This window comes from Leuciscus leuciscus (assembly GCF_965113295.1).
Source record: "Leuciscus leuciscus genome assembly, chromosome: 8".
NCBI lineage: Eukaryota > Metazoa > Chordata > Actinopteri > Cypriniformes > Leuciscidae > Leuciscus > Leuciscus leuciscus.
The window spans coordinates 4,687,581-4,702,941 of record NC_138732.1 but is presented as its reverse complement, the minus strand read 5'-3'; the positions used below and the strand labels follow the sequence as shown (position 1 = coordinate 4,702,941).

The 15,361-nt window shown below is 40.7% G+C and overlaps 1 protein-coding gene and 1 long non-coding RNA gene across 5 annotated transcripts in view; one reads left to right on the top strand and one right to left on the bottom strand.

Moving 5' to 3' along the window:
- dock2 (dedicator of cytokinesis 2) overlaps positions 1 to 15,361 on the bottom strand; it is a 132,644-nt gene that overhangs the window by 64,228 nt on the left and 53,055 nt on the right. The window lies entirely within an intron of this gene.
- The window catches only part of LOC309504192, a 95,303-nt gene that overhangs the window by 50,291 nt on the left and 29,651 nt on the right, over positions 1 to 15,361 (top strand). The window lies entirely within an intron of this gene.

Genomic DNA, 15,361 nt, shown 5'->3' with positions numbered 1-15,361 from the left:
ACATCTATAATCCTTGCAGAGTGTGTGTGTGTGAGTGTGTGTGTGTGTGTGTGTGTGTGTGTGTGTGTGTGTGTGTGTGTGTGTGTGTGTGTGTGTGTGTGTGTGTGTGTGTGTGTGTGTGTCTATGTGTGTGTGTGTGTGTGTGTGTGCGCAGATATCTATGGCACCTGTAGCCTGTCCTATCTCTCTGTGCACAACAGCGCTCCCTCCTCAGTCTCACTTCACACTCATGAATGACACCCGTCCACAGCATGTCCAGCTCATATTTCAACCCAAAATCAAAACAAATAATATATTTTTCTGAAATGTTATATTATGTCTATTTTAGAGTTGTTTATATAATGTCTAGTTTTCACGTTATATCAGTATTGTCATGACAACTTTAGCCCCAAACACTAATCACTGTAATGTGTAAAAACAATAATAAACATTTCAGTTGTAAAGTATTAAACATAGTAGTATTAGAAATGTTCCCTTCAAGATATGCTGACTAAAAAGCCACCACAGTAATGAGAATCTAATGAAACTCAACCAAGAAATTGAGAATAAGCAGTAAAATATTGCATTACTGTAATGAAGAAATGAAAATATGTATATTTATGTATAGTGTCGGGGGACACAACCTTATTAAAACAAACAAACACGCAAGCCCAGCCCACGTGACAAAAAGTAACACAAAAGTAATGTGAGATATCACTTTACATACAAAGTAACTAAGTAATGCAATTTTATAATAACGTAATATTTTAATGTGTTACTTTTTAAAGTAACTTTCCCAACACTTTTTAAGTTTCCTTACAATTAGTAACATTTCATATACACTCCTGTTCAACAGTTAAGGGTTAGTAAGGCTAATTTTGGAATAACTTAATGCTTTTATTCAGCAAGGATGCATTAAATCTAAAGTGAAGTAAAGACATTTATAATGTTACAACAGATTTCTATATCAAATAAGTGCTGTTCTTTTAAACTTTATTCATCCTGACAATAAATCATGAGAAAAAATATCTTGATAATAACAAGAAATGTTTCTTGAGCAGCAAATCATCATCTTATTATGATTTCTGAAGGATCATGTGACACTGAAGACTGGAGTAATGATGCTGAAAATTCTGATTTGATCACAGGAATATATTCAAATAGTTATTTTAAATTGTAATAATATTTAATAATATTACAGTTTTTACTGTATTTTTTGATTAAATAAATGAGCCTTGGTGAGGAGAAGAGACTCTTTCAACCAACCCCAAACTTTTGTACCATAGTGTATATGTATATATAATGTCTTTTGATTTGGAGTTGAAATATGGCAAGGACACTTTTAATCTTAATTCTTGTATCATTATTAGAAGGATGTATGCGGCTGCTAAGCAACTTGTCACATTCCAATAGAATTCACATTCCGTTTTACAACAGCTCTGAACTCATCCACAATTAGGCCGTGTGTCCACCGCATTTTTAAAACGGCATGAGCGTAACGAGGCGCTGAGCGTCTTTTTCACGCTGAAGCGTTGAGCATTCGTCGTTTTTCACCGGTCGCTGAGAGTTGAAGAATGTTTAACTTTGGGTAAAACACAGCACTCATCACTGTCACTTTTTACCCAACCGTCCAATCACAGTGGAGAAGGGGCGGGACTAATACCACACCGACCAACCGCCAAACGCCTAAGGCCGTGTGTCCACCAAAGCGTTTTTAGCCAGCTGAAAACACTAGTCTCTACTGTAAACGCCTAGCTGTGAGCGCTTGAGAGCGTTTTGCCAGCGTCGCGTTTTTTTCAGTTGAGACGCTTTGCTTGTTATGATACGGAATATCCGCGAAAGTGTTACTAGTATCTCATTTCACGCATATCTTGTTTCTGTGTTGATTCCATATTAAAATGTCGATACAATGTAATGTATTTTCTCTGCATGGCTCTTGTTTTAAATTATTTTGTTCTGTTATGCCTGTTGTTGTCATCTGTTGACGTTGTACAAGCAGAATGTGGCGGTTGGTCGGTGTGGTATTAGTCCCGCCCCTCCTCCACTGTGATTGGACGGTTGGGTAAAAAGTTACAGTGATGAGCGCTGCGTTTTACCTCAGCGACCTGTAAAAAACACTTCAGCGTGAAAAAAGCGCTCAGGCCGTGTGTCCACCAAAGCGTTCTTTCGCACGCGGCTGGCGTGTTTTTTCAATTGTTTTCAATGGGAGCGCCGCTGTCTTTGTCCCGCTGAAGCGCTGAACGTTCGGCGTTTTTTACAGGTCGCCGAGAGTTGAAGAATGTTCACCCTAACTGTAACCCTAACCGTCCAATCACAGTGGAGGAGGGGCGGGACTAATACCACACCGACCAGCCGCCACATTCTGCTTGTACAACATCAACAGATGACGACAACAAGCATAACTAGATGAAAAAGTTTGTAGACAAACTTTAAGTTGGCATGAAAAAGCCTTGCCAGAAAGTTTGAAGAATTTTTAAAAGCTTGAAGTTTGAAGGTTTTTAGTTTTAATTAGTTTAAGTTTTAGTTTAGTAGTTTTAAAAGTTTGAATGTTTTCAGTTTTAATGAGTTTAAGTTTTAGTTTTGTCATGATCTGGGTGCTTTCATTCACACTCTCTTTCACGCGCACACACACACACACACACACACACACACACGCTCTCACATACGCTGGCCATTAACACTCATTTACTCTTACGCACACACCTCTATTATCTAATCATGTTATTCAGCTGAGGCTCCTTAACGTCCTCCCTTACCTATCTCTCCCACCACCTGTCTCTCCTTTCATACTGATTACTTCTCTATATACCCGCTCTTTTTTCTATCTGACTTTGCTTGAGTATTGAATTTATCAGAGTTGTCTTTATGGTTGACTGACCCTTGTTCCTGTCGTGTCCCAGTCTTGTCGTGTGTTCCTGAACATTGTGTTGCTACCCCGGGCCAGAGATATTCGCTGCCAGCTTGTCCTGTCCTGAGTGTGAGTTGCTCCAGAACCCCAGTTAAACCTTGCGAACTCTACCAGTCCGTCGGAGAGACCTACCGGTGTTGCCACACCCTGAGAATCCTCTGTTCTATATTATTGCTGCTTTATTAAGACTCTTAGTTTCAAGAACTACTTCGAGTGGTTTTCTGTTCCCTTTTGTGACTGCTTCAGGTTCTGTTATCACCATCAAGCAACTATTAAAGTGACTGTTTCTCCGCATTGCTGTGTTGTCCGCTTATCTTCATGACAGAATACTCAAGCCAGCCTTCGGACCCAGCAGCGGAGAACCCGGTACTTTCTGCAGTCGAGCTCCAAGGCGTGATGCTGGGTAGACATGAGCAGGAGCTCTCCTTGACTCGTCATGCCGTCGATCAGTTGGCGGTTCAGGTCAACGACCTTACTCAGCAGCTCCACCACCTTCGGCATAATCCACCTGCCTCTCCTGGCTCGCCAAGCGCGTCCGAGCCGCGCATCAATAATCCGCCAAACTATACTGGTGAGCCAACCCAATGCAGAGCTTTCCTAACTCAATGCGAGGTAGTGTTTTCTCTCCAGCCTACTACTTATGCCAGAGACCGGTCCCGCATCGCCTACGTCATTTCTCTTCTCTCCGGGAGGGCACGCGAATGGGCCACGGCGGTCTGGGAGGCAGCAGGGGAGTGCACCGAATGTTTCCAACTCTTCAAGGAGGAGATGATAAAGGTTTTCGATCGTTCGGTTTACGGGGAGGAGGCTGCTCGTTTGCTATCTACGCTCCGGCAGGGAAGACGCTCGGTGGCGGACTTTTCTATCGAGTTCCGCACTCTCGCCACCACTTGCGGATGGAACGAACCCGCATTGCTTTCCCGCTTTCTCGAAGGCCTCAACGCTCAGGTTAAGGATAAGGTGTTGGCTCGGGAGGTTCCCAACCGTCTGGATGTGCTTATCGAGCTGGCCATTCGCATCGAGAAGCGGTTTGAATTACGGCGCAGAGCCAGAGGTATGGAGTCTTCTCTTCTGGCTTCATCGACTTCCACTATTACTCCCGCCGTAGAGGTCGAGACAGAGCCCATGCAGCTGGGGAATATCCGTATCTCGTCCCAGGAGAGGGAGCGAAGAATAGTCAACCGCCTTTGCCTCTACTGCGCTTCTGCTGCCCACTTCGCTTCGACCTGTCCGTTAAAAGCCTCCGCTCGCCGGTAAAGGGAGGGCTACTGGCGAGCGCAACTTCTCTGGACTCTCCACCACGTTCCTGCACCACCTTTGAGGTTCATCTGCGGTGGCCGGGGTCTTCGACTACCTGTAAGGCTCTCATTGACTCTGGCGCGGAGGGGAGTTTTATCGATGAGGCTTGGGCGCGCGCACAAGGTATCTCGCTCAGAGAGCTGGAGGGAGCCACGCCCCTGTTCACTCTCGATGGAAGTTCTCTTCCTAGAGTAAGACAAGAAACCATCCCTCTGACACTCACGGTTTCTGGTAACCATCGTGAGACCATCTCACTACTTGTTTTTAGTTCTCCTTTTCACCCTGTTGTGTTAGGTCATCCTTGGCTTATAAAGCATAATCCTCAGATTAATTGGTGTAAGAATTCTGTTGTTTCATGGAATGTTTCGTGTCATGTTAATTGTTTAACGTCTGCCCCACCTTCTGTCTCCTCTGTCTCTGTTTTTCAGGAAGAACCCGGGGATTTGTCCGGGGTTCCGGAGGAATACCAGGATCTCGGGATGGTGTTTAGTCGGGCTCGTGCCGCCTCTCTTCCTCCTCATCGTCCTTATGACTGCGCTATTGACCTCGTCCCCGGTAGCACCCCCCCTCGCGGACGTCTCTATTCGTTATCTGCACCCGAGCGCGAAGCTCTTGAAAGGTATCTGTCGGAATGTCTAGACGCGGGTACGATTGTTCCTTCGACGTCACCGGCTGGGGCGGGGTTTTTCTTCGTGAAGAAGAAGGATGGATCCTTGCGTCCTTGCATAGATTATCGGGGGCTGAATGACATAACCATTAAGAACCGGTATCCCTTGCCTCTTATGTCTTCAGCCTTCGAGGTTTTGCAGGGCGCAAGGATCTTTACTAAACTCGATCTTCGTAATGCCTACCATTTGATCCGCATTAAAGAGGGGGATGAATGGAAGACGGCTTTTAATACCCCCCTGGGGCACTTCGAGTATCGGGTCCTTCCGTTCGGGTTGGTCAACGCTCCGGCCGTCTTTCAGGCGTTGGTCAACGACGTACTCAGAGATATGTTGAATGTATTCGTCTTCGTATATTTGGACGACATTCTTATTTTTTCCCCCTCCATGGAGATTCATGTTCAACACGTTCGGCGGGTCTTACAGCGTCTTTTAGAGAACAGACTTTTTGTTAAGGCAGAGAAGTGCAGGTTTCATGCTAATTCCATCTCCTTTTTGGGTTCGGTAATTTCTTCCGAGGGGATTAGCATGGACCTGGACAAGGTCAAAGCCGTCACCGGGTGGCCAGTACCTGATTCCCGTGTTGCGCTTCAACGTTTCCTGGGATTCGCTAATTTTTACCGTCGTTTCATTTGCAATTATAGCCAGATCGTTGCACCTTTGACCTCTTTAACCTCATCTAAAGCCCGGTTTATGTGGTCAAGTTCAGCCCAGAGCGCATTTGACCGTTTGAAGTCTTTGTTCACGTCTGCGCCTATCCTTCTTTACCCCGACGTCTCGAGACAATTCATAGTTGAGGTGGATGCTTCCGAGGTGGGGGTCGGAGCCATTCTCTCTCAGCGCTCGGTCGAGGATGATAGGGTTCATCCGTGCGCGTTTTTTTCACACAAGTTGTCTTCGTCTGAGCGCAACTATGACGTGGGAAACCGCGAATTGCTTGCAGTGCGTCTCGCTCTCGAGGAATGGCGTCAGTGGTTAGAGGGCACTTCGGTTCCGTTTGTCGTTTGGACGGATCATCGAAACCTTGAATATATCCGTTCGGCCAAACGCCTTAACGCTCGACAAGCTCGTTGGGCATTATTCTTTACCCGGTTTGATTTTACCATCTCGTTTCGTCCGGGTTCCAAGAATGTTAAGCCTGACGCTCTTTCTCGACTTTACGATCCCAACGTGGAGATTCAGCCTGAGGTTCCCATCATTCCCTCGGAACGCGTAATAGGCGCCGCTATCTGGGGCATCGAGCGAATTGTCAAGCGCGCATTGGCCCAAGTCGTTACCCCTCGTTCGTGCCCTCGTGATCGCCTGTTTGTACCGGTCTCTGCCCGCCGTGCGGTTTTACAGTGGGCCCATTCATCCAAATTCATTGCCCATCCCGGCGTTAGGGGCACGTTAGCTTCCGTTCGCCAGCGATTTTGGTGGCCTACCTGCGAACGTGATACGCGGCGCTTTATTGCGGCTTGCTCTGATTGCGCTCAGATCAAGTCGAGTAACACCCCACCAGCTGGGCTCTTGAGACCTTTACCAGTTCCTTCTCGGCCGTGGTCGCATATCGCGCTTGATTTCATTACGGGTCTCCCCGCGTCTTTAGGAAATACGGTTATTTTGACCATTATTGACCGTTTTTCTAAGACCGCACACTTCATTCCGCTTCCAAAACTACCTTCCGCTAAGGAGACCGCACAGTTATTGGTGGAACACGTTTTCAGGCTCCACGGTCTTCCCTCGGATGTCGTGTCGGACAGAGGTCCCCAATTCACTGCGCTCTTTTGGAAAGAATTTTGCAAGTCTATTGGGGCTTCTGTCAGTCTCTCATCGGGTTTTCATCCACAGACTAATGGGCAGGCTGAACGCGCTAATCAATCCATTGGTCGTATTTTGCGCGCCCTGACGTTTCGGAACCCTGCGTCCTGGGCTGAGCAACTTCCCTGGGCCGAATACGCGCATAATTCCCTCCCCTCGTCCGCCACGGGGTTGTCCCCTTTTCAGGCCAGCCTCGGTTACCAACCTCCCCTTTTTCCCTCTCAGGAGGCGGAGTCCAGGGTACCGTCCGTTCAAGAATTCGTTAGTCGTTGTAAGCGCACATGGTTAAGGATCAGGTCAGCGCTCTGTCGGTCTCGCAAACAGACTCGTAGGGCAGCTAATCGTCACCGCATTAAGAGCCCTAAGTATCGTTGCGGGCAGAAGGTCTGGCTCTCTTCGGCCGACCTTCCTCTTCAGTCCGTGTCACGTAAACTCGCTCCTCGATTTATCGGACCTTTCCGCATTTCTAAGATTCTTAGTCCGGTCGCGGTCCAGTTAAAGCTCCCTCGATACCTGCGCCGTATCCACCCGGTCTTTCACGTCTCACGAATTAAGCCCGCTGTTCGCTCTTCTCCTCACGTTATTACGCCTCCAGTTCGTGTTGAGGGAACCCCTGTTTACACTGTTCGCAGGTTGCTGGATGTTCGACGCCGGGGTCGAGGTCGGCAGTTCTTAGTGGACTGGGAGGGTTATGGGCCGGAGGAGAGGTGCTGGGTACCATCCCGGGATATCCTGGATCAGTCACTTATTGATGACTTCCTCCGGTCCCGCCAGTCCTCCTCCTCTGTGGCGCCAGGAGGCGCTGTTGGAGGGGGGGCACTGTCATGATCTGGGTGCTTTCATTCACACTCTCTTTCACGCGCACACACACACACACACACACACACACACACGCTCTCACATACGCTGGCCATTAACACTCATTTACTCTTACGCACACACCTCTATTATCTAATCATGTTATTCAGCTGAGGCTCCTTAACGTCCTCCCTTACCTATCTCTCCCACCACCTGTCTCTCCTTTCATACTGATTACTTCTCTATATACCCGCTCTTTTTTCTATCTGACTTTGCTTGAGTATTGAATTTATCAGAGTTGTCTTTATGGTTGACTGACCCTTGTTCCTGTCGTGTCCCAGTCTTGTCGTGTGTTCCTGAACATTGTGTTGCTACCCCGGGCCAGAGATATTCGCTGCCAGCTTGTCCTGTCCTGAGTGTGAGTTGCTCCAGAACCCCAGTTAAACCTTGCGAACTCTACCAGTCCGTCGGAGAGACCTACCGGTGTTGCCACACCCTGAGAATCCTCTGTTCTATATTATTGCTGCTTTATTAAGACTCTTAGTTTCAAGAACTACTTCGAGTGGTTTTCTGTTCCCTTTTGTGACTGCTTCAGGTTCTGTTATCACCATCAAGCAACTATTAAAGTGACTGTTTCTCCGCATTGCTGTGTTGTCCGCTTATCTTCATGACAAGTTTAGTAGTTTTAAAAGTTTGTAGAAGTTTGAAGGTTTTCAGTTTAGAAATATTAGATAGAATGGAAGCTTAAATGAGTCTTGATTGATTAGAAATAGTACATACAGTAGAATGGCAGCTAATTGAGTCTAATGAGCCTCTCCAACTGTCAAAATTTGAATTTAGTTTGAAGTTAGAAAGCAAGATTAGTAAGAAAGAAGTTGGATGGATGGATGGATGGATGGATGGATGGATGGATGGATGGATGGATGGATGGATGGATGGATGGATGGATGGATGGATGGATGGATGGATGGATGGATGGATGGATGGATGGATGGATGGATGGATGGATGGATGGATGGATGGATGGATGGATGGATGGATGGATGGATAAAGTTAGGAAGATAGATAGATAGATAGATGATAGATAGATAGATAGATAGATAGATAGAGTTAGGAAGATAGATAGATAGATAGATAGATAGATAGATAGATAGATAGATAGATAGATCAAGTTAGGAAGATAGATAGATAGATAGATAGATAGATAGATAGATAAAGTTAGGAAGATAGATAGATAGATAGATAGATAGATAGATAGATAGATAGATAAAGTTAGGAAGAAAGAAAGAAAGAAAGGAAGGAAGAAAGAAAGAAAGAAAGAAAGAAAGAAAGAAAGAAAGAAAGAAAGAAAGAAAGAAAGAAAGAAAGAAAGAAAGAAAGAAAGAAAGAAAGAAAGAAAGAAAGAAAGAAAGAAAGAAAGCTTAAATGAGTCTCCATGAATTAGAAATAGTAGATAGAATGGCAGCTGATGGAGTCTAATGAGCCTCTCCAACTGTCAAAATTTGAATTTATACAGTTGAAGTTTAAATAGTCTTGGCTCAATTTGAACATTCCGCAATGAAAGTCTATGGGATTTTTCCAAGTTTTTATCAGCAATTTTAGGAAAACAGCAAGTCTGATCAGTCTAAATAGATAAAGCAACTCGAGTCAGAACAGTTTGAAGGTCTAGTCTGAGTTTAGTGGTTGTAGCTTGAACAGTTTAGGAGGAGTAGCGTGGACCAAGCCAACTTAATAACGGAACAAAATAATTTAAAACAAGAGCCAGAGAAAATATGTTACATTGTATCGACATTTTAATATGGAATCAACACAGAAACAAAATATGTGTGAAATGAGATACTAGTAACACTTTCGCGGATATTCCGTATCATAACAAGCAAAGCGTCTCAACTGAAAAAAACGCAACGCTGCAAAAACGCTCTCAAGCGCTCATAGCTAGGCGTTTACAGTAGAGACTAGTGTTTTCAGCTGGCTAAACCGCTTTGATGGACACACGGCCTTAGAAATACCTAGACAGCTCATTCTCATCCCAGCATCACTGTAATGTGTGTGTATGTGTGTGTCAATCACTTGCTCTCACAGAAGTATTTTTAGAGGAATCATTTGATGTGAATAATATTTTGAAGCCTCTAGGAGAGTTTAATTCAAACCGCAGCATGAAACATGCCCTGAGAGAGAGAGCATCCTCCTCACACGTCTCTCTCGATCGCTGTTTATTTGAACTGTGAAACGCTCTCAGAATCCTGTTAAAGGAGCAGACGAGAGGAGGCAGGAGAGGTCATGACCCCGTCACATCTTCATTCTGCTCTCTCTTCAGCACTCCATCAACCTCATCAGGCGCTCAGTCTGACCCGCTCACCTCTCCTCTCCCCTCAAACACAAACAGCTACTTAAGGAATTGTATGGGTTCAATACAAGCTAAAGGTGAAGTGTGTCATTAGTCCGACGTTAAAACAGTTTCTCGTAAACAAGCTTATAATAGTCATGCAACTCAAGAGGGCGCAGGCTGATAGGTCCACATCATCTGATTGCTTGATCAACATTCATATGTGACCCTGGATCACATCATCAGTCACGAGTCGCACGGGTATATTTGTGGCAATAGCCAACAATACATTGTACGGGTCAAAATTATCGATTTTTCTTTTATGCCAAAAATCATTAGGATATTAAGTAAAGATCATGTTTCATGAAGATATTTTGTAAATTTCCTACCGTAAATATATAAAACATGTATTTGTGTGAGTGAATGCTGCACAATCGTGAACATGAATGAACAACTTTAAAGGAGATTTTCTCAAAGTTTCGATTTTTTTGCATCCTCAGATTCCAGATTTTCTAATAGTCGTATCTCGGCCAAATATTGTCCTATCATAACAAACCATACATCAATGGAAAGCTTATTTATTCAACTTTCAGATGATATACAGTACAGGCCAAAAGTTTGGACACATTACTATTTTTAATGTTTTTGAAAGAAGTTTCTTCTGCTCATCAAGCCTGCATTTATTTGATCAAAAATACAGAAAAAAATTATAATATTGTGATATATTATTACAATTTAAAATAATTGGTTTTCAATTTATTATACTTTAAATTATCATTTATTTCTGTGATGCAAAGCTGAATTTTCAGGATCATTACTCCAGTCTATCACATGATCCTTTAGAAATCATTCTAATATGATGATTCATTATCAAAGTTGGAAACAGTTCTGCTGCCTAATATTTTTTCATAACCTGTGATACTTTTTAGGATACTTTGATGAATAAAAAGTAAAACAAATAGAAATATTTTGTAACAGCAATATCCACTACTGGTCAGTCATTTGGGGTCAGACATTTTTTTCTTTCTTTTTTTGAAATAAATCAATACTTTTATTCAGCAAGGATGTGTTAAATTGATAAAAAAGTGATAGTAAAGAAGATTTATATTATTAGAAAATATTTTTTTATTTTGAATAAATACAGTTCTTTTTAACATTTTATTCATCAAATATATTAGGCAGCAGAACTGTGTCCAACACTCATAATAAATCAGAATATTAGAATGATTTCTAAAGGATCATGTGATAGACTGGAGGAATGATCCTGAAAATTCAGCTTTGCATCACAGAAATAAATGATAATTTAAAGTATAATAAATTGAAAACCAATTATTTTAAATTGTAATAATATATCACAATATTACATTTTTTTTTCTGTATTTTTTATCAAATAAATGCAGGCTTGATGAGCAGAAGAAACTTCTTTCAAAAACATTAAAAATAGTAATGTGTCCAAACTTTTGGCCTGTACTGTATGTGACTGGTTTTGTGGTCCAGGGTCACATATAGTCTGGTTGATTGTTTGCTGTAAGCTAATCCTGCAGTGCTATCAGAGTTCCTCTGAAGCCCTCCACCTCCCCAGCTCCACCTGTCTAGATCTGCTACAGGATTTATGTATTCATGTGTATTTATGCAGCAGCAGCATGTCCTACATGTTTACAGCAGCGTGTCTGTGTATCTATTAGCATTAGCAAGTCCATACGTGCTGTGCAGCAGCTGAGCGTAGCAGATCTAGTCCACCAAGACCAAATACATTACCATTGCCTTATTCAATAACATGCTAAAACTTTTCAGAGAGTTTTATATGTAAATATAAACTATATTTAGGGCATTAAAGAGTTGATGTCCTGAAGAGTGCAAACACTGCTGTGTTTCCTTAGCACTTGTGGCATGACTGACTGATTACCACTGAAAATGAAGGACGACATACAGAGAGATAAATCAAACCTTAATTGAATAATAAGAAGCATCTCTATAAAAGCAGTCCCACTGTTAAAATTATGATTAAAACTACTTTTCATCCCATTAAAATAAATAAATATATGAATTGTATTATAATTGTCTAATATAATATAATATATATTTAAAAATTGTATATATATATATATACAATTTTTATATATATATATATATATATATATATATATAAAATACAGGTATATGTTTTTGTTCAATATTAAGACATATTACAAATATTCTTATGAAAATGTATATATTATTTTAATATTATATAATTTTAAAGTAGTAATATATGGTAAGTAATATTAAATAAATTAATATTAACATGATTTAAAATTATAATTAAATAAACTTTAAACTATATAACCATTTTATTATAAAGACATATATTAAAATATATTTTAAGTAAATAAATATAAATACATATATTTATGTAATAAATAGTAAGCAATATTGATCAAATATATTCATATATAATGTGCAAAATTGCCAAAATATATATAATCATTAAAAAATTAAGACAAATATAAGAAATATATATTAATAATATTTAAATATATATATATTATACATATATTATTTAAATTATATTAATTATTAATAAAGAACAATAGTAATTAATACTGATGATAACTATTTATATACAATGATGTAATATTTATACAAAATAATAATATTAGGACAATAAGATAAATACATTTAAATAACTTAAAATTAAGTAAAATGTATTATATTATACTATATTATTACATGTATATATCATATATACATTCATATTTATATACATATGACTTCAAAAGCTCTACTTATATTCCGATTTAAATCTGACCCCTCCTACTTCCACTGGAAGACTATTACTGCATATATATTATATTTATTATCTGAAATGTATGCAGTCATAGACTTATAGTTACGCCACAGATGTTGTCGATAGAACTTCACTTGCTTTGAACCCAGAACTTTCCTCTTAGAGCAGCAGGACCAATGCTGATGTAAACACACACACACACACACACACACTAAAATGACTTTTTGTGTGAGATTGAGCAACAATTTGTTTTAAACCGGCAGCGCTGATAAACACACAGCTGTGTCCTGACCTCTTTCATTATCTCCCTCTCTCTCCGTCTCACCGGTTTCTTTGTGGAAGTGGAAGGTCAGGAAGTTCGGTGTCTAAATGCATCACCGTTTCGGAGAGTGAGATTAGAGCATCAGACGAGTGTAATCTGCTGCCATTTTAGTAATTAAAAAACCGCTCCGGGTTTTACATCTAGGTGAGTGCGTGTGTGTGTGTGTGTGTGTGTGTGTGTTTTTGAATAGATGCATTTTTATAATCATAATCATAATCCTCGGAAAGTTGGAAGATTTGAATCCTCGGATTCAACTTCCAAATTCCAACTCAAAAAGTGCAAAATTAACAATTTTTAATCAATATTTGTTTCAGTATTGAACATTTCTCATGGTCTTGGTTGAGTGTATTGGTGCGTTCAAGTGCGTTCGTGTTTACGGCGGCAGGTATTAAGTATCATGTCACTTTTTAAGATGGTGGTGTACTTTCTCTTAATTAATTACACAAAAATACAGTAAGGTTCTTAAACTCTACTTATAGAAAATGAAGAAAAAGGAATGTGGATCAGGTGTGTTTTGCTTATTTATGTTTTTAATCAGTTTATGAAGCACTGTATACTTAATCGTGACATATTATAATGCTATAATATATTGTGTAAGCAGTTAGCTTACTTTGCATTAAAGGGTTAGTTCACCCAAAAATGAAGATTGTGTCAGTAATTACTCTCCCTCATGTTGTTCAACCCCGTAAGACTTTCGTTCATCTTCAGAACACAAATTAATATTCTTTTGATGAAATCTGAGAGCTGTCTCACTCCTCCATAGGCTTCTATGGGATCGAAACTTGACGGCCCAGAAAAGTCAGTAAAGACATCATTACAATAGTCCAAGTGACTACAGTGGCTCAACCTTAAGTTTATCAAGCGACGAGAATACTTGTTGTGCACAAAACAAACACAAAAATAACGACTTTATTCAACTACGTATACGTGCGTCAGAACGTAGGCTCACTATTGGCCGACGCTGGTCATGTGTGTGATGCGTGTGATGCTGAACAATAGTGAGCCTCCGTTCTGATGCACGTATACGTAGTTGAATAAAGTCATTATTTTTGGGGGGTTTTGCGCACAACAAGTATTCTCGTCGCTTGATAAACTTAAGGTTGAGCCACTGTAGTCACTTGGACTATTTTAACGATGTCTTTACTAACTTTTCTGGGATGGCAGATCTCGATTACCTCTAACCCTATGGAGGAGTGAGACAGCTCTCAGATTTCATCAAAAATATCTTAATTTGTGTTCTGAAGATGAACGAAAGTCTTACGGAGTTGAACAACATGAGGGAGAGTAATTACTGACACAATCTTCATTTTTGAGTGAACTAACCCTTTAAATAGAAAAGCCTGTCAACATCACTACTAAATACTAGGGGTGACCCCGAATAATCGAAGATTCGATGCTTCGATAGGAGGAGCCTGATTCGACTACCGATCTCACGGTGGAATCTTCGCAGAGGTGTTATGAAACGAGGATCATGCCACTTTGGCTATATGAGGACGCTCAATGTCTGATTTCACATAGAACTACCGGTTTTCTGTCAATACGTTAATATTCAGCCTATTATGATAATGCTGTATATAAAAATGTGCAAATAAAGAAGCTTTTAATCAATATTTTTTAACGTGCGTGAATAAATCCAAACACCCCGTGACAGATTTAAGTTTCACTTTCAATCCGTGACCGACAGAGGAGCGTCTTGGCGGCAAGGATTTAAATCTTTAATGTCTAGGATAAGAAAATCTAAAGTGTGGATCATGTACACCATCAGAAAGGATATTCTCCAAGGCTGGATTTAGCATCAGGAAAACCAGTCTTTCACTCTGTCTGTGTCCGCTGGAGTCTTTTGTGCGCGCGGATAAAATACATTCTAAAACACTTAACGTGAAAAACGTTTAACGACTCAATCTCCTAAAATAGTCAAATAAAAAATATAGGAGGAACGCATTGCGTTCATATTCTGGGTTCATCTGCTTATCTGCACATAAAGTGTGTAGGCTACTGTGTACATTAAGCCACGTTAAAGTGCCTTTTAAAAGCTTTTTTCACGTTAAGCATTTTAGAATGTCCCGTGGAAAACAAACTTGTTAACGTTGGCCGGCAGAAGTGCGATCATGGTTTTCCTTAATTTAACTATTTCAGGAGATTGAGTCGTTAAACGTTTTTCACGTTAAGTGTTTTAGAATGTATTTTATCCGCGCGCACAAAAGACTCTAGCGGACACAGAGTGAAAGACTGGATTTGTTCTCTCGATCAGGTAGGGTACAAGTGATTTCAAAACTTTTCAGCCGGTTCTAATTTGATTTTTGGATGCTGTGAACATGTTTAGCTAAAGACTGCGACTCCAGTTTAGCATTTATTGTTGTTTCTGCAGTTAAAAAGACAAAGTTGAAAATTCTGGCTACTATCGTTATTTTAATAATTTATTTATTTTAATTGTATTTATTGATCTGTCAGGGTTATCTAATCTAACTATTTGTGGCTTGTGCTTTGAATATTATGT